The 24669-nt window shown below is 44.2% G+C and overlaps 1 protein-coding gene across 6 annotated transcripts in view; it reads left to right on the forward strand.

Annotated features, from left to right (window-relative positions):
• Window positions 1-701: 701 nt before the first annotated feature.
• TEC (tec protein tyrosine kinase) overlaps window positions 702-24669 on the forward strand; it is a 67809-nt gene continuing 43841 nt past the window's right edge. For 2 of the 6 annotated variants that reach the window (XM_049793809.1, XM_049793819.1), the window contains exon 1: window positions 702-14196. The gene's annotated coding sequence lies outside the window, so the exon portion shown is untranslated. Of the gene's footprint in view, window positions 14197-14269; window positions 14504-24669 lie in introns of those variants that run through there. The other 4 variants (XM_049793825.1, XR_007504895.1, XM_049793782.1 and 1 more) reach the window with 4 other exon arrangements.

Genomic DNA, 24669 nt, shown 5'->3' on the forward strand with positions numbered 1-24669 from the left:
TCGGGGGAAAACCTGAACCATGAGAAAAGAGTGATGTGTAATGGAACCTCTCATTCAAATTCAAGCAAGGCAATGCATACAAGCTTAACTGAAGGAAAGATATTGCTGCATTTTATAAACCAAATTTAACTCACTATAGTGTAAATACATCAGCGCATAAAGATGAAAAATATATATACTATAACTAAAATTTACTCCCTATTAAATCAGTGGGAATTAAAATCTTGCAGCCCCTCAGGTCCTTTTGTAATTCAGGTAAGTTGCAAACTTACAGATTCAGTGTTGGGTTTTGTTAGTTCATGTGATGATTCTGAGTGTGCCAGTACATATAACATGTTGCAAGTGTCCACTAGCATATATCTTTTTACATATATTTTTTAATATGCACACCTTTTTATATATATATATATGTATTTGACTTCAGTCAAAATGCTAAACTGAGGTTAGCACGGTAAGTAATGCACGGTAGCATTAACATGGTAAGTAACATAGCAATAAAAGTAGTCTACCTTTTTGCCAGGTAGAATATCAAATTTATAATCCTTTTAAACAATGATATTTCTCTACCAAAATTAAAATAAAGAAGTAATATCTGAACATGTTGTTACCATCATGGAAAATCCCTTTATTGAGGGCTTGACAATAACAAGCTCAACACAACATGTGGATTTTATTAGAAGTTACCTTCTGTATGAATCCTCTGTAAATATCCCTGGCCCCTCGTAGTATTGTACTTTGTACACAGGCAATTTAACTGATTTTATCATTTGCAGCTTGAAAGAATCTTTGGAGCGTGCCAGTGAGCTGTGACCTTCTAAATGCCTTTGTTGCTTGGTGGAAAGGCTGAGTCACTCATTGTGAGGGATTTGTGGAGGGTGCAAAATCAAAAGAATAGATGGGACAGACTCAGCCCAGGTGTGGCTGCAGTCAGTGGTGCTCTAAAGCTAAATATGAACCAAGATTAGGCTTCCTCCAGGAGAAGAAAGCTGCCTTGGGCTGAGGCACCTGCGGTTACACTGTCTTGCCCCCGTCACAACCGAGCCCCCACGTTAGGGCATGGTAGGATGCTGGTGTCTGGTGCAGTAAGACACATCTTGCTCTTCCTTTGTTAACAGGTCTGAGCCTGTTCCAGTGCTGCACAATTCTTAAAGTACAGAAAGCCCTACATAAAAGCTAAGCTATATTCAGACCTCAAAAGATGTGCCAAAATGACAAAAGTCAACCCTTGGTGGAAAGTTCAGAGTAGAGAGAAAATTCAAAGGCCTCTTATTTTTAACCACGAATGTAGCAGTTTGTCTCGATTTCCCAGCTCAAACAATGTGGCAGGCTGGCGAGAGTGAGATATTTTCTATGGGCTCAGTTCCTACTATTGTTTACAAGCCAAATGTGAGGCTAGATAGTAATGGGTCAGCCCACTTGCAGTCATGGCACAGGCATCTCTTACTAGTGACATGCCTGTGTATTAGAACAAAGAAACACATGAAGGCGAGGGACTTACAGTCTTCTTCCTTTCTCATAAGCATTTTGGCAAGAAAAGTTTGAGAAAAATGTTAAGGTTTCTCCAGAGAATTTTATTATTATTTTTAAAAAATGCTTTTAGTGCTCATCACAATTGACTTTTCCTAAGAGTTAAGCATCTAAGCAGTGATAGCTAAATAGTTCTCTGAAGATACTGGATCTATGATAGAATCCAATGAAGCATAGGGGGATACTAATTCGGCAAGAGTAGGGTTATTGTCTGTTGTTCATATTGTCATATTTCTGCAGTTCAACTGATGAATCAAATTGCATTGTTTTAACTTGTCTTTCAATAGTTGTATTACAATTGTGTGTATGTGCACGTGTGTGTGTGTGTATCTCTGTACATGCACATACGTGTACACATACATCTAATAACCACCATATTTGCTGACCATGTTGGATCCTAAAAACTGTTAGAAAGCTGGATTTCAAACAGAACAAGATCAGGCTTAATCTTGAATGAAAGGAGATTGCAAGAAAGCAGGAATGAAGCATGAAGTGGAAATGCTCTCTTTATATCACTTGAGGCTCCCTAACTGCCCCTATACCTCGATTTTAAGAGCTTTTAGGAACAATGAAGATGTTGAACTGGTTTCAGCAAGACCATAGCTGTAGACATGACATTGCAAAGCATGCAACTTTCATCTCCACTTAGCTTTGCTCACAGCAATGGAATTCATGCAGGTTGAATTGGACAAAAAAGTGTGTTATATTTTCTGTCCCTACTTTCTTTAACCGGTAAATATTTCTTGAAAAGTGAACATCAGTTAAATAAAAACTTTTATTGAAGTTACTAAGTCTTTAATAACAAAACAACTACTATCTGCTGCAACTCTTTTGAAAATATATAACATTAATGGATGTCAGTGAAGACTGGAAAAATGGTTTTTAAGGTGAGTGCAGGATATCAATTTCACTGTAGAATAAATTCAGGCAGGTAATTATTACAGTGAATTTACTCTGAATTGTCATTACTGGGGTGCCAGCCTGATAAGTGCATAAATTAAGGTCATGTGGCAAAATGCTTGAACTGAAGACTGCTGTCATACCACTGATTGCATTTGTTGAAGTGGGTGTATAAAGTCAACTAGATGCATGATATATTTTATTCTCCGGTTTGCAATCATGTCAGGGAATCCCTAATACACTAAAGCTCCATAAGCAAAGCCATAGCCTGACCGCCGTGTAAATTCAGAACAATTTTACTAGGAATGTATCTACAATAATGTCACCACAATCAGAATCTCTTGGGGATTAGAGTTTTGGTGTGATAGCCTTCTAACCAAAGTGGTTCAGCTATTTCTTCTAATGAAGTGTAATACAGTTATGTAACACAATGATAAAAACCTCTTGTAAACGGAGAAATATTCTTGTCTCCCAAGGGAGAAAAGCTATGTTCACATTTTTGCTTTGTGTTCTAAGCCTACGCAGAGTCTTACATGAGACTTTATGTACAAGCTGAAGTTACACATTGACCACCTACTTTTCAATAGTATATTCTAGCTAAACAGGCCACATCCTGACACAAAATCTCCTTTCAGTGTTTTAGCTATAAACATGGTGTAACTACACTAAAGTCAGCTGTGAAATTCCAGTTTTGCTTAGCTCAGAGTCTGTTCACTGTAGCACCCATACCTGTTGATTAAATTTTGCCCTGCCACCTGTATCTGAAGGCTAAAACTTGCTTTTGGATCCTAAGAGTTGCCTCTTCAAGCAGGCTTACCCTGTTTCCTTAGCAGCCGCACGTGTGGCTTGTAAACCACACGCAGTGCTGTCCCACAGTGTCTGAGCCTGCCCTGCAGTGTCACCTAGCCACAATTTTTGCTCAGGGCTCCTGGTAGCTGCATGCTGCAGATAATTCACGCTGCTTCCACGCCACTCCTAAGCTGGCAGGGCGGTGGTGTTCAGAGCTAAGGATCCTTAGAGAGAGGATCCTCCTGAATGGAGTGTGGGCCTTCTTGGTTACCTCCTGTGGGTCTCCTGAGAAGTATCTAGAGGCGCAGGGATCACAAGCTGAAAACCACCAGAGCTGAGCAACCCAACACCCTATTCTACATGCTTGCCTTTTTTAGGTAGCTGTTCTTTGTATCAGTACTAGCAGGGAACTTCCATGTGCTCCCCCGTGCTACTGTGCTGACCCTGTATGTGAGGTAGAATGTTCCACTAAATGAAGACTCTGCGTTCTCTTCCATGTTATATATACATTACTTCCTGCCATTTTATTACATTAGCACATCAAGCCACCACCCGAATCAGGCTGCACTGTACTGAAGGTAGGTAGTTTTTAATAACTAACTCCCTGGCTTATGGCAAGTTGCACTGCAGCGTTATACAGTAACAGAGAGAAAGGGAAAAGAAAGACTTGGCAAGTGTGTGTGGTTATGTGATTATACCAATCATTGTGGTCAAGCAGGTTCACACTTACTAAAGAAGTTTAACAAAGCCTTTTGCAAATGTAGGGATCCAGTAGCTTTAAAGAGGTGTGTGCATGTGTTTTTGAAGACTCATTCAGCCTGATACACACTTCTTTAATCTTTTAATTCTTAAATCAATAACTATTAATGTTCCTTACAGAGTCTTGTCAATTTTATTCCTAATATGTAATTATCACCTAAATGTTTGATAAAGAATCTCCCCAGTTTCTTTTTCCTACATGGAATTAGCATTCATTGCTTTATAACTCCTGCCTAGACTGTGGATATAAAAATCCCAAAATCTCAGGTGGCATGACTCTGCATGGCAAAGGAAAATCTGGCATCAGCTGACAATGCTGAAAGGATAAAAAGTCACCATGCTAAAAAACATCTGGAATCCACAGGAATGTTAATCCCAGCTGGATCAATGAGGGTTATCATGGTGGCAGGTCACGGCCAGTGCCACTCCCCCTTCCCAGCATCCTGGCAGAGGCAGCTGGGACCTCCCACTCAGGTGCTGGCTGCCTAGTCCAGAAAGAAAAGTTTTTAGAGGGAGCTCCTCACAGAAGATGGTAATCAAAGAAGGCAGCAGGAAATGTCAGGAAAAGAAAGGAATGAGTGACGAATATGGATAATTGCTGTTCCAGAAGTCTAGATTATAACCACAGCTCACACACAGATGTCTCACACTATGCTGGGCAATTTTTATAACCAGAAATGCTATGATATCCTAAGCACTGACCAAAACCCCAGATTCCCTGTATTCCAGTGTGCTTTCAAAACTCCTTGGTATTTTGGCCTGTTGTGACTACAGTATCCTATAAAAGCACCTTCTGTGGTAGTCTATGGGTTCAGGTCATTGCCCTTTAGAATAACCTAAGGGAGATCCTGCCTGTATGTTTGCAGTCGGTACCTTATTGCCATCCTCTCAAGCAGGTTGGAAGACCTGTATTTAGGACCATCTTTCCTTGGGGTGACATTTGTTTGTAACAGCAGACAGATCTTACCAGACATATCACATGGGTTATAGCACCATGCACCAATGTCCCAGCCTGTTGCTATGACGCTTTTGCTTCTTCACATAGTGCGTGCCTCTTCAAAAGTGTGGTGCAGCCAGAATACAGCAGTGAAACAGAACCCCGGTGGCTGGCATTGAGCTGGCAACAATGAGCTGGAAGTTAGAAAGGAGGTAAAAGCTGCTAAGCATGAGGCCATCAGAGGCTCTCCGAGGATGGCTGAAAGACACAGGATTTCTTCTTCTGTTTCTAGCTTTTGTGGTTCTGTTGTTTGGCTACAGACTGTGAAAACAGACAATATTTAACTAGCAAATGTGTAAGTATCCCTTGAACTGGGCTAATAGCCCACATTTTTATCTACTGTTCTCCTACGGATGCACGTTAGTGCTACAGGAACGCTCTTTGTTTCTCAGTTCCGTTAAAATTTGTCCTAGAACATGGCCTAAGTTTACATTGTCTTTTTTTCCAAGTTATCTGTCATGGATCATAAAACAGAGGGACCCTAATCTGCAAGGATTCGAAAGGACTTGGAGGAAAACAACGGTAGTGGCAGGGGAGCTTGTCCTTCCATGGCTTGGGACAGACCGATGTTTAACCTGATCTGGCCACAGCAAAGAAAGCATGCATGTCTGATTATTCCCCAGTTACCATGTTCTTACCCCAGTAATAAGGGATGGTGAGACTTATTAGTAGTTTCTCTTCTTTTGGTCTTCTGGTAGGGTGTGCTGTCCCCAGAGGGAAGTTAAGTGAAGCTTTACTTTTAGGGCTTCCTCCAGACGACAGTCTTCTATGAATTCACATGCTTGCATTTTACAGTGTAGAAAAATTCTGATGACAATAGGTACTTCTGTATTTTAAGTGTGTGGTCTGTTCTCAGAAGAAAGAGCTCACAGGTCTCTCATGCAGAGAATTCCAATCCAGCATGTAGCCCACCATCACTGCTGTCTAGCCCATAATGTGCTGGAGAACCTGGTTTTTGAGTCAGTGGAAGAAGGACAGAAGTTGAATGCAACTTTTCTCTTTACTATAACCTGTTGCTAATGAATTCAGAAGACAAGGTTGTTTGGTTTTTTGTTTGCTTGTTTGTTTGTTTGTTTCTGGATAAGCATGTCTCTTTCTTTAATAAAACAGGGCAGAGAACGTCTTTGTGGTCTAGCCACTGTGGCCAGAAAGCTGCCTGTTGTTATTGCAGTGGAGGAAATACACTGTCCGAAAAGAGGAAGCAGGGGGATAGGGAATGTTCAGTTGTTTGAAATGCTTAAGGAGTAAAGTAGCTAAAAGTAGATAAAAGCACCATTCAGTAGCAGAAAGCAGTTTGCTTGTCCTCAGAGGTAAGCAGGAGATATCCTAAACACAGCCATTATGCAGTTGTCTGGCATATTTGTCCAGATCACTTCATGACCACTGGATCCTCAGAGCAAGATGGGATTAAACAATCATAGTTATAACCTAACCCAGTATTAGAATAACCTGTCCCCTCAAAGAGTAGGTCAGATGACATGTCCTTGCAGATCTTTTCGATGATCATGGAGATGAGATTTGCCAACCAAAAATTACAGTGCCTCTTGTGTTTCCAGTTTTCACTTTTGCACCAGGCTGGGAATCATATATCCCAAAGCACAGCTACATTGGAGATGTATGCATGGACTTACTGAAACACAGCAGGCATGACTTTTGTAGCCGGCACTGGTAAATACATCCCTCTCTGTATAGGAAATTTGTTCCCTCAAAGACATGCAGTGACTCTTAAATGTCACAGCTGAGTAGGACCTCAGCGGAAGATACAGCTGCCTCTATCTCACTCCTTACTTCTCAGGAATCTCAACCTATTGCAGCAGTAAAGGCTTTAAGGCAAGAAAGAAGGTTGATTGCTCTTTGTGGAAGACTGAGAAATAGGTCATGGGCTGTGCAAGATGCGTATTAGTTGGTAGTGGGGAAAGTTGCTAGGATGAGCTTGTTGAGTTACTGTGATGGCTTGTAGGACAGGCAATAAATGTTGCTGCAACAACTCTTTTGTAAAAATACATTTATTTGTATCTGTGAAGGGTAGGATCCATCCAGCCCATCATCATGCCTTCTACAGTGACCACAGATGGATGACCAGGTAAAAAAGAACAGAGCAAGCCTTTATGACACCTTCATACAAGTATTCCTCAAGGCTCTGTCTCAGAAGGCTTTCTAAATCTGTCATGGCGCGTCTGTCCAGTGATTCTCAATAGATCGCTCTTCCAAGTGTCTCTCCTGAAACCCATCTGACCTGCTTAATCTATAACATCATTTGAAAAGCAAAAAGTCTGACACATCTTCTGGCTGCTGCATGGTGAACCATCTCCTTTTGTTTGATTTCAATCTAGCTCTTACTGGCTTCAGTGGAGAACCTCTGGCTCTTGAATCAGAAGAGACAGTGAGTAGCAGATTCCTATTTATCCTTTCCATCCCATTCAAGATTTTGCAAACCTTTATTGTACTCCCTTTATCCCTGCTCTCTAAAAGGCTGGAGATTGTCCATTCCACTCATTTGTGGTGAAGGATGCCACAGAAATCCCACGAATATTTCAAATGTTTCCTCAGAGTAAGCTTCAAAAAATGCACAGAAAAAGAAAGTGTAGGGATGCCTGTGAGATATCTAAGAAAAAGACTGAAGAATCAATCATTTCATAGAAGTTATCCATTCTGAATAAGGAAGCAGATGAGTGGGGAAAGAAGCAGAAGAAACAATGTGATTGAGTGGTGAGATATTGCATCAGAATGCACACGCACAAGGGTTCTGAAGTAAAATTACAGAGATGGTCTTCATTTTGGTATTTCTGACTTTGAAACTCCAGCATGTATGGATTTCCTGGGAGAAAGGAAAGCAGGGATTTGGGAGGCCATAGACTATTTTCCTCCTCTTTGTCAGGCACCACTAGGCTGTAATGGCCCTGACCGCCTTCGCAGGGCCTTCCACCACCTTGCCCATGGCCCAGGACCCCATTTCAGCCCCCCTCCCCCCCCCCCCCGGCTGCCAGTCCCCAACACTGCAGCAGTGCTAGTCTCTAGCTCCCCAAAGCCCTGCCCTGCCTGGCCGTGGGACCTGACTTCTGGGCTGATGTTGGCTTGACCTAGGGTCTGCCCCATCACCATGGAGCTGCCTGGCAGTCACTGGACCTGTCCTTGACCTGTGGAGCAACTTCCCATCTTGACCTCGGATCTGTCTCATCGTCACTACCTTGCCTGTTGATTTGGTCTCTGGTTGAACCTGGCTGCCCCCCCCCCAGCCTGCCCTGCTCCCTGGCTGGGGTGGTGGGACAGGGCCTGGCTGAGATGTCCTACCCTGCTGTTCCCTTGGGGATCTCCCATGGCTCCTGGACCCCGAGGAGCCCCCTCCACCCTCTGTCCTGAAACACTTCCCATGAGGACGGGCTGGTGGAGAGCATGTGCTCCATCACCTGACGTAGTTGAAACTGTGGGTTTATTGCTCCTTCAATAGACATTGTGGGTGGATTCAACCACCCTTGACATTTTCCCCCCTAACTTAGCTAGGCAGAAAAAGAAGAACAAAAGTTTTATCTCTGTTTCACAGATAGGATCAAATAGAAACAAAATGACATAAAAGGCTGGAAGGGAAATAGTGTTGCTAGAACGCACAATTAGACTGTGGAACACATTGCCATGGGCATCAGCAAGTTTAGCAAGATTAAAAAGCAAGGTTGTTACATGGATAACAAGACTATCCAGAGTTTTAACAGCCAAAACAAAACTACAAATATTCTGCAAGGAAATGAAAACTTACGCTTCAGAGCTTAAGCAATTGTCTCACTTAGAGACTCACATGAGACTACCCAGAGTTACAACTCCTCATCCTAAGGCCTACCTACATCTTGTGTTTAGGTGTCAAGTGCTAATCGCTATTTGAGAATCTTGGCCTGAGCCAGTGTGGAAATGCTGGGGGAACTGTGTTATGGGTTTTCCACTAAAAAGCTGTAGAATATACTACTACAGTGGGCTGCAGTAAGGAACTCTATGGGTATGCTTGACCTGGAAGGCATGTTAAAAAGAAATTAATCTTCTCTAGCTTCAAAAATTAACAATGAAGATGCACTAAATACCTGATCTAGCTGTCATGCTTTTAATGATTAGCTGCAAGAAGGAGACACCTGTCCATGGACAATTCATCTCATCCTACAATAAACAGGTCAGATGAATTGGGCTCTAGAAGTGCTGAATTCTCTCTTTGGAAGGAGTCTAAATGATAGTTTCATGTACAGACATCCGTATTAAACATATGAAGTTAGGTAAGATTAATACAGCTTCTTTAAATATATCTGAGTTAGCTGTAAACTGGTTAAGTATTACTAGCTCCCTTTCCTTTCTAGTAATCATTTAGTATTTATTTTGCCCAGCTATTCCATGTGACAACCAGGAGGTAGCAACAATTTAAGGTGCACAATCTCTCTTCTTTCTCATTTCCCTCAAAATCTTAAAAGCCCTTTCCTCTCTTCTAATGGTAGGCATAAATGGTAAGTTTAAGTGATAGTCTTTGTACCATACTGGGCAAAATTTTTACTATACATCTTGTAGATCTGCATCTGCAGGATGCATTTCTCACTGCTAAGCAACTGGTGAATTATTCTGGCACATTCATTACTATCTGGTACCTTAAAAAACCTTTGCAATAAGTTCTTTTGCATAATATTTGCATTGGTCATGATGTCTCTGTACAAACTTAAATTGGTGCTCCTCCAAATACCTTCTTATGCTGCTCGCATCCATGCCTGCAGCACTGGGGTGTTTACCTGTCTATCCACTATTGCTCTTTGCTCTCTGATAATGGGATGGCCCAAGTCGTCTTTGATTGTTTGCATATGATCTGATTTGTAGCTGCACTCCTTGAAAGTCATCATACCTAAACTTTTGTCTATCGTGACATAGGGCCTTCTGGTCATGTGACCTACTGGGGTCATGCTGAGATCTTGGGCCTCTCCAGTCTTTGAGGACACCTAAAAATTCAAGAAACTTTGGAGCCCAGATGTCAAAGTGCAGATATTTTTGTTTAAACTTTGAGTTAAAACTTTGTTAGTTCAAAAGGCATACTATAGCACCACTTTAAAACTGAGGATTTAGCAGCTGCTTCGCGGGGAAGAAGGTGACAAAACATGGACCTCTGTCCAGTTGGGCAGGACTTTGGTAGAGTATTATGGTATCGATCCACACATCACTGTGAATGTGACTGCTGTGTCCACTGCCAACGAAAGTGGTGGAACCAAAAAACCACAGCATGAAGAGGTACCTGACTGAGCTCTTCTCCCCAGCCCCCAGTTAAAATCTCCCCCAAGCATGCTCAAAGTGTCTGCCAGCAATCCATAACCCACCTTGCAAGACGGTCTGCCAGATAGAGAGCCCATGGCTCCCCTGCCTCCTGGTTTCTCTTCTCCTAACCAAGCCTTATTCAAACACTGTCCCTGTGGTTTTCGGCTATTTTGCTGGTCCCTCCATCCACCTTCAAGACAACAATATCAACTGCAAGAAAGAATATTTTATGGTAGGTCTGTATTACACTCCAATGTTTAGAGTTTCTTTCAGTGGTGCAATGGAATCATCCCCCAAATCTCTCAGAACTGGGAAAAAGCTCTGGAGAAAGGAAAAGCAGCACATTTGCTGATATGGAAACCAGACATTGAAGAATGACTGTAATTTTTCTCTCATTCACAAGGTTCCCTCCTGAGAGTGAGAAAAACTTGTTTGTCATTTCTGCCCACAGCAAGTGAGGGAAGAGAAATAAACAGAGGAAATGATCTGCAACTGAATTCACAGAAGCCGCTCAGAAATGAAGAAGGGCTGAGTAGGGTGAAGAGGGTTTGACAGGCACGAAAAGGAAAAAGAGGAAGAGCCTTTCTGTGACCATGGGACTGGTAGAGATGCTTCTCTCTGACCAGAAAGATTGCAGAGAAGGGGATTTTGGACTCAAGAGCTCACCTAAAAGAGCAACACTGGCTCCAAAGAGAGAATGGACATGGACCATGAGATGATGAAGCATAAATAAGTGAGTAACTGCTGGAAAAGATGGTCTATCAATGTTGCTGTCCAACTTATATATTTTTCTTTCTCTCTTTGGTACTTTACACCACATGTGGGCCTGAAATTTCATAAGCCTCAGTCTTTCCCGAAATGGAGACTTCCTCCTAGAGAGGGGCGGTTTGCCACAAGAACCCTTCACCGCTGTTCCTTCCTCTGCAGTAGAGCAAAATCAACAGCTCTGGGAGCCAAGTGCCTTTAATCAAAAACGGAGCAAGATCACTACGGCATTTCAGTTCACTGAGTCCCCGGGGGCTCACCAAAGAAAAGGTTCAGACAACAAGTGCTCTGATCCCTGCAGCCAAGAGGTGGGATTCATGCTACACCACCCCAGTCCACAGGGGTCCTGAACTTCTAAGAGGAAGGAGAGAAAAGGTGGAAACAGCAAGTAACACTGAGCTCTTCTGGAAATAGAACCAAAGCCCTGAAATGTCCCTTCCTTTTTGCATTCCCCACATTTGCATAATGTTTCTTCATGTGAAATTTTAGAGCAATAAAATAATTTCTGGTTCCAACTTGCTACTTTTTCTGCAAAGGGGATTTTTTTTTTTTAATCCTGAAGACAAAACATTTCCCTGAATGGGAAGCTCAGTCCCCTCCTGGCTGTAAAATTTATACAGTTGTATAAAAGAAGCTTAATATTTGAAAGAGTACTTTTGCTGTTTAAATTCATTAGATCAGAACATAGTAGTAGCCCTGGAGATGGGTGCTTTTAGACATTTATGAAGTACAGAAGGAAAACAAGACCCTCCTTGCAAAATGAAAACTCCTTCCCCTAGTAATTCTGCAAACCCTGGCACTGTGCAAGGATTGGCATGTCTCTCAAACTGAAATCACACCGCTTGCCCTGTTTAACAAAAGTGAAGGCATACAGGCCATGAGAAACCAAATCTGTGCAGCTGAAGTCCAAATGCACGGTGCTGCCCTGCTCACCGAGCCATGAGAAGCCACACAGAACAGTGGGCAATGTTTTTTTCCCGAGGTTTTTGGAAAGCTTTCCCCAAGTTTTTCCCAAAGCTTTCCCAAAGCTTTTGACAGCATTTGAGCCTTTCCTCAATGCATGCGCTCAGCGTGCATTTGAGAGGGAGTTTCCCAAAGGCTGCTAAGCACATCCTCATCCTTCTCCACCCAGCCTTTGCAGAGCTCTTTTCCTTGCTCTCACAGCTGTCATCCAGCCCAGAGCAGTTATAATTCAAGGCAAGCACAGCTAGTCAGAGCCCAGCCTTCAGGCAGTGACCAACCCTCTTCAGTCCCTCAGAGGCATATCCCTGTCCTCAGAAGCAATGTCATCTTGTAGTTGCTTTGATCCCACTGTCCTGCTGATGATCTTATCTGCCATTGCAGTAGAAGAAGGGGGTGGGGAAGAGAGAGCATTTTTAGGACTGAGAACTGGCAAGCTTCGTAAAGCTTCCAAAAAACTTTGTGGTCCACTCTTCCACCACAAATACTCCGTTGGTTGACTGGCCAACATCAAAGTGGTTAACTCCCGGTCAGTAGCTGTAAGAAGGACGCCTTGAGCATGGACTAGCCGCTTGCTTTGGACCACGGAGGTGTGCTCTGCTGTCCCTTTGCTGCTGCTGCAGCTCTGGGGTGAAGTCCGAGGAGTAATGTAGTTGCTGCTGGTCAAGTCACATCGTAGCAGAACCACACTTTGGTACATGACAACTTCCTTCCAGAGCTCAGAAATGGTACCTTATGGGGTAAAGCTATTCCAAGTCCCTCCTTCAGCAACTGTTCAGCCACAGCAGCAGCAGACAGGGTAGGGAAAGCTGTAGCTGCTGTTGCTTGAAAAATGAAGCAAAAGTTGCCTGCTTTGCAAAACTGAGCACATCAGCGACAGCGGGTGAGGAGGTCTGCACGGGCACCTGTGTGCATGCTGTTACAAACGTGCGGGGACGGAGTGGAGGGAGCGTGGTGAGAGCAGGCTGGTGGGACGGGTCACCGTGAAGTGGCTGCACAGAGACTGTCCACGTGTTTGTACCAGAGATGCCCCATGCACTAGGGGTGCAGCTGTGACTCCCTGGGCTCAGCAGGAGTGTAACGGGGAGAGGACACGTGGCCACAGTGCCAAAAGTGTAATTTGGGAGGAAATCCCCCAAGTGAAAACAAAGACTCTAAGTCATTTCCTCCAAGCTGAACAGAAGGACATCTGTGTTGATCCAGCTATTACGCACTAGTCACGACAAAACGATTTGCTTGTAAGCAGCATAGACCCTGCTTGCTTTCCTCTAGACTGACGCTTAGAAACATGAGAGATGTATTTCAAGGGAACTTTCCTAGCTCTTTTTCTGTCACTGAGGTTTTTGCAGACTGACAGTTTCGATAGCTAAGGTTGGGCTAAAAGAAGGAGGTAAAGAAGAGGGCCTGTGTGACATCTCACTGTAGACCCTGAAGTCTGAGGTTCAACACGGACTCCCGCTGGGCGCAAAAAGCCACTTTCAGCTATTCTGTAGGCTGTAGACGAGCGTGAGCGTCTGAGCTTCGGGGCGGCTGGACGTGACCGTTACACGTGGTGAAGTACGAAGGAAGGCGTTGTAACCCCAGGGGCCGCCCGGGCATGAGCAGACCCGGGATGGGCATTACACGGGAGCGAGCTCAGGCTGCGCAGCCCGCTCGGGATGGGGGAGCGCTGGGCACAGCGCTCCCCCGCAGCCCTGGGAGCGCTCGCTCTTCACCGCCTTTCGGAACAACAAACACCTGCACCAAAGCACGGGTTACACACAGTTTAAAGCCAGCTGGTGCCGAGCGCACGGGCGCACCTAGATTTGGGGGGAGAGCTCTCACCCTTCTCCGAGTTGTACAGTTTGCCTTTTTCTTTCACTTCACCGGCGCGGGCGGCTCCTGCCGGGTCAGGCTGATGTGGGCCACCTTCTTCACTTCAGCTTCTCCCCGTCCCGCACCTTCCCCGAGCGCAGAGGGAGCCCGGGACAGCCCTGCTCCCACCCGGCGGCGGGGCGGGGAGCGGGCTCCGGCGCAGGGGCCGCCCCCGCCGCTTCCTCCGCCGCTGCCCCGCGGGGAGCCGCGCTCGGCGGGGCGGCGGGAGGAGGAGGAGGAGGAGGAGGAGGAGGAGGAGGCGCTGCCGCCGCCTTCCCGGGCCGGAGCGGGGCAGTCCGGAGCCTTCCTCCCTCCCTCCCTTCCTCCGCCTCCCTCGGCGCCGGGGCTCCTTCCGCGGCGGCGGCCGGGACAGCCAGGTAAGGGCAGAGCCGGGGCCGGCGAGCGACGGGGGCCGTCCCCGCAAAGAGACCCGGGACGGGGTGTGCGTGTGCGTGTGTGCGTGTGTTTATTTCACCGCGCTGCCAGGCGGGGCTTGCCCCGAGCGCAGGTCCCCGAGCCCGCGCCCCGCAGCAGCGGCGGTGCGGGGCGGCCGGGGGGGCCGATCGGCGGGCGGTGTGCCGTGGGAGCCTGTCCCGGGAGGGCTGGGGGCGGCCGAGGGAGCGCAGCCGGCAGCAGCCGCTGGTGGCGGCTTCGAATGGGAGCGACGACACGGCAGGAGCTGAGGTATGCCTTCCTCGGCGTCGGAGCGGGAGGCTGTCAGCGGGAGCCGTGGCAGAAGCTGCAGTTCTAAACCTTCGCTTAGAACTGCTAGAATGCCTGTAACGTAAGGGGTTGCTGCCCAGGCTGCCAAATCCATTTTAAGGCTGACGGTTACTGAGTATTTCCTTGTTTATGTAACTTTCTTCTCCGAGTCTTTCCTTGCATCCGTGTAACCGCTGCGCTGTACTGAGACTGTTCCACCCTGTCTCAAGGCACAGTTAGCCTTGGGTGTGAGTTCAGTCATCGCAATAATTCCCCCTGCTTTCTGTCCCACAGCACGGTTATCCTTTCTTGGCAGCGAACGCTCTTATGTAGCCTTGTGCTGGGATACAGCGTACCTGCAGCTCGTGCAGTAGGTGACTAGATTTGCATGGTGCTTTTCCACAGGCTTCCTTTCTGTGTCCCTGTACGTCGGAACCGAGAATTATTTGAACTGTAAACTGAGCTTTTAGCGTAGTTGTGGCCACGAGTTCTCTGCTTGGAATGACGGATGTCTACGTTACTGTGACAAATGCTAATCTGAAATACCTAATATTGTTTTATGAGTCAAATACATGAAACTGTACCTTTTATATATGGGAAAAACGACCGTACCAGAAATGCAGATAAAAAGTTGTCTTGTGAATATGTGCTTCTGGAGCACTTGTTTTCATTTTAGAGTAAGTGTTGCCTATGCTTTATCTGACTGTCTCACATTTGATATAGCGTGGCTGCAGGGTGAAGCATCGCTATTTAATTTCTCAGAACTCAGTCCACTGACTGGAAGATGGGTTGTTACTTATGGCTGCTATATAAATGTTTAGGGTATTTTGGGCCATCAGAAAGCAGCACCCATACAAACGGGCTCCCAGTTACGCTTGAGGGAGTTCCCAGGGTGATTTTGCACATGCTCCTCTTTCCTTTCGGTGCATCAGCTATGCTGTTCGGATCACACCGTGTGTGCAGAAGAGGCCCTTTAGGTGTCCTGGTCATGTTTCACAGGCACTGCTCTTGTAGGTGGGGAGGTAGCTCCCAGGCAGGGTGCTACTCATATAGCCTTTTGACGGTTACGGTTTGTAAGGGGGCTACAGCAGGGAAGAGCCCATTTGCTGTCAGACTCTCTCCTCTGATAGTCTTCATATTTCTCTAGGTTTTATTTTACATGTTTTATTTATTGAGAAATGACATCTTATGGTGAAATAGTCACATTTGTCTCTGCATTTAGTCCACAGGGAAAGGGTGCTTTACATGTTCTGCTGAACTTCTAAATGAATGAGTGTTTTGAACCAAATGGTTTCTGTGTGAGCTTGCCTGCTGAAACCACTGAAAACAGAGCAATGTAGTTACATCTGGCACCTGGTTACTCCCTCTTTCTTTTTTAATGAGATAATCTCACAGGTGTGAAAATCAAAAACAAAGATTTGCAGTTCACATACTTAAAACATACTGCCAGTTAGTCCTTACTTGTGAAATAACTCTAGTTCTCAGCTGCCAGACCTGACTTTATTAGCCCTTCAAAATTTATAGGAGTACCACCTGGAGTACCACCTTTTTTTCTTTTTTTTTTTTTTTAATGTTAATGTAGAATTTTTAAAATCTTTTAAATCTTTAAAAACGATTGATTGTGAGGCAGCTAGATTTATGTCCTAAGTTACGTTAATTTTAATTCTTAGCTGTGGGCTCCGTATTGTGGATTTGGCATTGCAATGTATCCAGTAACCTGGCTGACTGCCTACAATGGCTAAAAAGGGAGAAAAATAAAATAGACCTGATAAAACAATATCAGCTCCATATTTTTTCATCTTGCCCTGAAACAACATTGTATTCAGAAATGCTGTGATGGTGTGGTATCCTGTAATTAAAGTTAAAATAACTGGGAAGTGGTTACTTTCACAGAATTGCTCGGAAGCATCAAGAAAAGTCTTCCCCTCCTCCAAACGTAGGTGCAACCTGTTGTAGATTTAATTCTGTATTGTGTTAGCTTATAAACTGGATACACAAGATAAGGTGCAGAATGGTGTAAGTTTCAGATAAATATTTGTATCTCAAATATGCAAAACATTTTCTGTTTCTTAGACAATGGAAGTCTGTGCTTCCTGCTGTCAATGCAAAGATCATGGAAAAAGCGTCTTTAGCCCCTGTTAACCATTGACCTCTAAGATGTTTTTCTACTTTTGCTTATTTTGACTTTTTTCAGTAACCTATTACCTTTTCACTGCTGAACTTGGAACTGTGCTTTAAAAAAAAGGCAAGTTTGTGTATGCCAAAGAATCAGTTGTAGCAGTCCACGATGGCTTTCCTGCAGAAATAGGATAAGAAAATACCAGTACAAAAATCAAAAGATATGAAAAGCAGTACTCAGACAGACTGGAGTAAAGGCTGGCATGGAGAAGAAGGCCTGAGGTGGTAGGGTTTTTATATTTCAAAGAATATACATGCTTTTGAAGGACATCTATTGTATGTTTTTGGATTTGTGCTACAGGTATTTTTATTATTATGTAGATGCATCTATTCGTACAGAATTACCAATACCTTGGCTAAAAAGGTGACAACAATGGCCAGTCAGTTTTTGCACCATGGAAGTTAGAGTGATGATGTTCATTAAATAACCTGCTAATGCCCATAGCTTCCTCTGGTACGCAAAACACAAGGGGAGGACTCTTGTTACAGTGATCGCAGCCTGACAGACCTCCTTCTCACTGCAAAGAAATCGGCCCAATTTACCCTAATTCTCCTGGCCAGGGCCGCATGCTAGCAGTAGGCATTAGGTGTATTACTGATCTAATGGGGCACAACTCTCCAGAAACCAGTGAAATCGCACCTGCATTTTATCAAATGGTCAATCAGGTCTCAAGAAATGTATTTTTCTTAACGAAGGGTATGACTTTTAAAGGCAAATCCCCCGTTTGCTGGCCCTCGGGCAGAGGAGCATTCTGCTCTCCCGCTTCTGGTCTGGTTTTCTAAGTGTATTTTCTAAAGGAAGAAGCATTAGGAAAGAAAGCAGTGTGTAGGTGAGGGAAGCTGATGTTTGGGTGGACACGTATGCCCTTTTTCTGTCATGGCAGAAGAGGAACTGGGGAGCAGAGGCTTGTGATTGACCACTGCCCTGTGGCCATTACAGCTCTGGCAGTTCTCAGTCATTCCCTGCCCCCAGCTCAGCCACACGGGCCGTGATTCAGAGTCAGGGAAAATACCATGTGAGATAAAGACTTGAAAAACAGATAGACTTCTTTTTACCTGTGGGTAGATGAGTCTCATAATAGGAGATGCTTTGCAGGGGAGGATTGGGTTTTTACAATTTCCTAGGCGTGGAGGTGGGATGGAGTAAGGAGAGGTCTGTTCCCTGCAAGCACTGTGAAGTGGCTGCTGTGTTCAAATGGGATCATGAAATCTCTGGAAAAGTAGCAGAAGCCTCCTGGGAGTAGGTCTGTCCATCACGGGCAGGGATTACCTTTCTTAGGAAGGACGGCATCACCGAGGAGAAGTCTTTGGTTTTGACAATACCCAAACATTTAGGAAGTAAATGGCATTGCTGAAAAGATACATCTTGGTTGGATGGCTGTCCTGTATTCTAGGTGGTTCAGTAAAGCTCATGCCTAGCTTGGTGTGGTCAAGCCTTGGTACTTTGGGCAGGAGAGGTGGTTTTCGGGAGCCTGCCGCAGAGACGGGTTGCTCTGGGAGAGCCCAAGTCTGGCTCCCATCTGCTGAGGGCAGCCGTGGGATTCAGCTCTTGGTGACGGGAAGGAGAAGCGTGGCCACGTTTGCAGTCACAGCCCCTCTTCCAAAGCAAAGCAGCAGGCTGCCAACGGGGCTGTCCCATTTCAGCTCTTAAGGTAAAAATCCTATGTGACAGTAAACAAATGCAGGAAAAAAGGGGGGGAAAAAAAAAAAAGATTGCAGTGTGGTGAGGTATGTGGGATCTGGGTGAACGCTTTCTTGGTACTCCTGCTTTTCCTCGTTCATGTTTCTCTTATCAGTGGAGGTATGAATGGGTACCACTTTGCCACATGTAGGGTATAACGTCATGTATGCTCAAGTAGGTCACAGCTGAGTTTCCTGTCAGGAGGGGTTTTGTTCAGTTCTGTGCCTATTATGAGCTGCAACCTGATTAAACCATAGGAACGCTTTAGATCTTAGGCCTTGTTTCCATTTGAATGTGGGGCAGAAAAAAATGTCTTTGGGTGCTACAGGAAGCGGGGCTCTTCCTTCTGAAGCAGGGTCTGGGCAGGACACTGGGACTCTGTCCTGCTGGGGAGTGCACTGTCCCCCGTCACGTTAGACTGGGACCAACTGCTGACCATTTATGCTTATTAAACAAAAAAAGACTTTTTTTTTTTCTCTCTCCATAGAGTAGCAACATAACTTGCCGGTAGATGGTAGACCCGGACGGTAACTGCTCTTCAGTTTTAGCTGAACACAGTATCCATTGTAACTCTGTCCTGGGCAGCCCTATGCAGAAATCTTCTTGTAGGGTTCCCTTTGCTAGCCTACAGGGCAGGTGAGATAACCACAATACATCAAATTCTTAATCTATTTAGGGTTGCTGCTTGTCCTGTGAATTACAGGATGTCCTATATCACAGGCTCAAGCTCCGTATCCTGGCAGAAAGAATAATTGTCTGTGTTCCTCACCGTCTTCCCAATTACAAGTGTCTCTTCCCAGCTGAAGTTGCAAACCATGGCCATTCCCAGTGCCATGGTGGGAGAAGAGAGGGGGCCTGTCCCGCTTCGGGTTGCGAGACCCGATTTGAGAGATGTGTTCTTAACGTGTAAACTGAGTTGAGCTGAATGGACCATTTTTTCTGTCCCACAGGAGATCCTTTAAACTGGTGATCTTAAATATACTTTGGGATCTTTTGGAAGTAAAATTGCTACCTAAACTGTATCCAGCGAAGATGGTTAAAAGAACTTCTTTTTTTTTTTTTTTTTTTTTTAGCATGAAGAAATCTAGCACTCGGGTGTTAAGAGTGGCTGGTTCAAAACTGCCAGTACAACTTCAATTCAGCTCGCTTATGCGTAATGCATTGTAAGACATGTTTAGTTATGTAGCCACATGTGATTTTCTTTTCCCATTAGGCCACTGCTTCATTCAGACGATGGCTGGTCTGGCTGTTTCAGTTTGCTTTGTCACAGTAGGCCATGAGGAACATCTTCTCCTCAGCGCCAAAGGCTGGTGCCAGGCTTGCAGCTTAGGTGACCTCTCATTCATCCTCAGTGATGCTTGAATGGAGTGGGTTCGGTTGTTGGGAGGAGGCACATTTATAGCTCTGGTGTGTCAGATGAACTGTGAGGGTCTGTTTTATGGGGGGGGATTTTGGAAGAATGACATGGTGAAAGGCTGTGTGGTGTGAGAGCAGTGAGAGATCGGCCGGAGGGCTGTGGTTCTGCGTCAGGGGCTGCAGGTGACTCCTCCGCCATCGCAGTGGCACGCTCTTCCCACCAAGACGCTCTCTCAAAGCATGAAGAGGATTACAGCTGTCTGATTAAACAATAAAGTCATGGGCAACTGGCAAAATTCCCTTGGTTTTGTTTAGTTACTTTTCTGGATCTCTTGAACTGAAACTAACTCTGAAAGTCAGTGCAAAGCAGGCACTCCCTGTGAAAACCTGAGACCTAGCCATAAAAGACTATCTTATCTTACCTTTGCAGTGTCTTAACTTTATTCCTTGTAATTTTGACCTCAATGGGACTGGATTGTGGCAGCCCAGCTTCTGGTGATGCCCCTTCTGCAATACTCTTATGCCTCACCATAAGTAATCAGAGTGGAGTAGGATACTATCAAGCATTAATGACAGTATTTTATGATGTCTCAATGAGAGTTAAGCTGAATGCTGTTCCTTAAGATGATAAATGTCTTGTGACACCTGACAGGTGCTCTTATTCCCTGTTTAGCTCGCAACAGTTGAAACACCCCAACATCTGAGAACTGACATCAAGGCGAGCAGAGATAACAAGCCGCTTCGCTAGAGGTGCTTGCTGCCTTGCAGGAGAGAGAGGAGAGGGAAAACACAAGACCACAGTACTGCCTCAGTTGTGTTTATTTTCAGATTCAGTGGGAATTTTTTTTCCCCAAAATTAATACTTCTATTTTGACATGAGTGAAACTAAAGTCCTTTGGTATTTCTTGTTGCTTGGGCTGCACTGTATGTGAAGAAGAAATTCTTCAGGCTCACAGCCTGGGTTTTCAGTCCTGTATGTGGGGACTTTATTAGTAAGCGGCTGAAATGCAAGTAAAAGTTTAACAATTTAACAGTACCCTACAAATACTTTTAGGGAAGAACTCTGTGGGATCTGCCGCAGTAACTTCAGGAAAATAGGTCTCGCTCTTCCAAATACCTCTCCAGAAAGTACCAAGCAGTGTGGATTCTACTTAGAGTGTCCATTTTCAAATTTTTAATCCCTATCGTAACATACATGTGGTTCAAGCACAGAGCAACACAGAAAGTGAAACGCTTTGTTAGCTGAGTAAAGAAAATGAAAGCTGCTGTAAGTACAGTCCTTCAAGTAGCATGTCAGCTAGACGTGCAGAAAGCCCGAGAACATGAAATTTGGTCTGGTAGCATTACTTCTACAATTTTGAGTGCAATCAAGTGGTACTTCTCGCACTAAGAGTCTTGTTGTCCCATCTCGGTGAAGTGAGGGTGTGGTATGATGGTGAGGGAATTTTGAGTTTCATTTATGTGAAATTTTCCATGTAACCTATCCAACATAATGGGGTAAGAGAATCTGGAATCGGGAGATAAGAAAGCTGACCTTGCCAATGCCACTGCTTTTTATGTGTAGCCCTGAATTGCCAGATGCAGAAACAGTAGTATGAGATCTCGGCTGAAACGTAAATGGTCATTCATTTTGGGTTCAATCTCTTGTGCTTGTTTCGTAAAGGAGGGGACATATCCTGGTGAAAATGATGCAGGGGAAACTTGACAAACAGGAACTTGCAGTATTTCCTGTCCCCCAGTTGCTGCCTTGGGTTTTTCCTCATGCACAGAGGGCAGTTCTGACCCGTAACTTTAGGTGTATCAGCACTGTCTGTATGAGGGAGGTTTGGGGATAGTCTGTCACTCAGTAGGTGCAAAAAAGTAACAGTTATCAAGTGGCTTTATAATACTACCTCAAAATAGAGATTTTTGAGGGGAAATATACCCATTAGTCAATGTGGACACCAACGTGAGTTGTGGCCAGTAGTTCATCTGAGTCAGCTTCACAGCTTTGTCTTCAGCTGAAATTCCCCTCTTTATTATTGAAGTATTTCTTACTGTGTAGCTTCCATGTAGTCTAGTGGATGCTTGTTTCTGTCTCTGTTTAAAAGCAGTCATTACTATAAGTATGTATTTTTCTTATTAATGGTGCTATTAATTAATGTGTTTAAACATAGTGTAGTTTCTGGTATACCTGGGTTGAATTAAACAGTCATTATTATGGGGGAAAAAAGCACATTATGTAAATTTTTAATATATATTGCTAGCATCTTACCATACAGCATATGGTTACCTGGGCTATGTCTTTTGCATGCCTAATTTTGTTAAAAGCATAATACTAGCATACAGATGTTGGAATTGCTCCTGGTGAGGGTACAGGGCATGCAGGAGTCATGCTTAATCTCTTGCTCACAAACTTGTTTAACTCTTGCCTCAGATAACCTAACTAGTCAGTGAAACTTCAAACTTCAATACTGAACTTCAATATTACAGCTTGCTGCTAAGATGTTCTTCATAGACCATCTGAAAAGCAACTAAAAGGCTAACTAAAAAGAGGATATGATTTTTTTTTTTTTTTTAAGCTTATTCTCATTTTAGAGAGAAAACGGTTGGTTTTGTGCCTACAATGGGGCTGTTAACAGCTATTCCTATGGAGTAGATATGAACTTGGCTCACATCTACTCTATACAAATGACCGGGAAGGATAGATGCTTGATAAAAGATATAAAGAAGATCGTGATTTTAGCAGTATGGAGAGTAGACTGTGGTCTTCAACAACCCAGGAAAAAATAACAGCACATCCCTGGAGCTGGTTCAGGGCCATCTCACCTGGTTCTGTTAAACTGGTGTTAATATGAAAGAAGAACAATACAACAGCTATCACTTCTCTCTAACCTAGTGCTTATCCGGAGGTAGGTTTCTCTTCTGCAAGCCACATGCCAAAGAGTCCCCCCACATTCCCTGAAAGCCAACTACTTTTTTTTCCAAATTTTCCCTGACCTCAGAACTTCCTTGCAGCTCTTCCCAGCCACATGCTTATTTTATGATCACATGGTCCTTAGCTGTGAGGTAGCCAATTTATTACATATGGGTCTGGACTGGTTTTCCCACAAGCCATCCCTTTGTGCTGAGGCTCAGGGATGCATCTATAGCTGTCATTCTGTAGATACTAAAGCACTCAGCTGGCTTTTGCGTTGCAGGTGTTACAAGTTTTTATCCATTTTGGGAAGTAGTGTAGTTTCTGTATAGCTGTAAAGGGGGGGAAAAAAAATAAACATAATATCTTGAGGAGCACTGCAGAAGTGATAAAAGGATTTATACCTGAATTCTGATGGGACCCTTCCATCTGACCAACGAAAATCTCATGATTGAAATGATAGAAGTAATCTTAGAAGACAAACAGATAAGGAGCTACAGCCTGCTGTCAATTTGGGAAATCGTGGTTTCCCCGAAGAATTAGAAGTTCCTTTACATTTCTTGTGAATAAGATACAAGTGCAAAAAGCAGGTGATAGGTGGCTAGGTAAATAGCTTTCTTTCCTAGCAATAAGCAGCAAATACATGGTTGATGTTTGTAGGGTGTCTTAAAACCAAATGCTGTTTTGATTCAATTCAATAAACTCATCTCACTAATTGTACTGCTGGCTGGCACATTGCGAGGATGAATTGCTACCTTTTTGAGCACTGTCAGATTATTATAGCTGGTCCAGCAGGGCCCTGAAGGACTGAATAGTCTGAGCTTTTGTAAATAAAGGCTGGCTTTTGAAGATGGATTTCAAAACCCGTGTATCCCTGTCACTGGATTTCCTGCAGGCATTGAGGAAATTACAGGTGCTTTTTGACCCACCGTGCTGCTTCTACATATGCAAGGCATATCGCATCATCTAAGGGTAGCCTGGGACGGAGAGTGGTTGAAGTGAGATCATAATTGATGCCTGCTTCTACTTCATGTGGGATGTACCTATAGACCATTTCAACATACCTCTTGTGAGACATGGAAAAAATATTTTTAATTCATAAAGCCTTTATCAAACTTAAAAACAATCCAGTTCATGGCATTCTTTGAAAATTGTATGTCAGCCCGGGAATGAGTGACTCAGGATGTTCATCCTTGGGCTCATCTGTGTTTTTTCTATGGAGTTCAGGTGAGAGAAGCTACCAACAAGCTGGCTAGGATCACAAGCAGGTGCAGCAGAATCTGCACCTGAATTCATAATTCCAGGGTAGTGTTTAGTAGTGCAAGTGCAGGGTAGTGCTGGTACTGCTTTTCTGCCACCGGGAGCCAAGCCAGGATTTCTATGGCTTCAGCGGTGCCATATAGATGTACCAGTGACACTTCGCCATGGCAGTCATTTGGTGCAGAGAACAGACAGCCTCCTTAGGAGTATTTCAGGTTTGCTTATTGCTGGCAAAGTGTGTTCAAGCCAGAAAAGATTTCCTTCAGCCACTGATTGAGTTTTCTTGGTAGCTTTTAAGATGATGGCCGGTCATGATCTAGGAGGCTGGGTGTTGCTTTTATGTGTTGAAATATTATTGCAGGAGATTGGTTCTAGCTCCAGAATGAATGGGCTTGGGACCAGAGGAGAGGTGGTGCTAGATGGTTAATGGGTGGTTATTTCTACCATTCTCCACTTTTAAGTAGTATGTCAGCCCAATGGTACAAAAGACGACTGATCATGTCCACGTTAGTGCAAAGTTAGGTTCATTGCATTGCTATCAGTTACTTGGCATGTATGCTGGCTGAGCAGAAAGAGTTAACTTTAGTGGTCGGAGAACAAGTAGTTGTTTAGGGAAAAAAGTTCATCTTGGAGCATTTGGAAAGAGAAGTAACTGAGGAAGTATTAGTCATTCCCTGTGCATAAAGCAAGTCATAATTTGTATGTATTACAGTATTTTAGTTAGACCATGTCTAAGGAGTGTCTTGAATACTGAAATAAATTGAGCTTATTTTTGGT

Source organism: Accipiter gentilis, chromosome 3, assembly GCF_929443795.1.
Source record: "Accipiter gentilis chromosome 3, bAccGen1.1, whole genome shotgun sequence".
NCBI lineage: Eukaryota > Metazoa > Chordata > Aves > Accipitriformes > Accipitridae > Astur > Astur gentilis.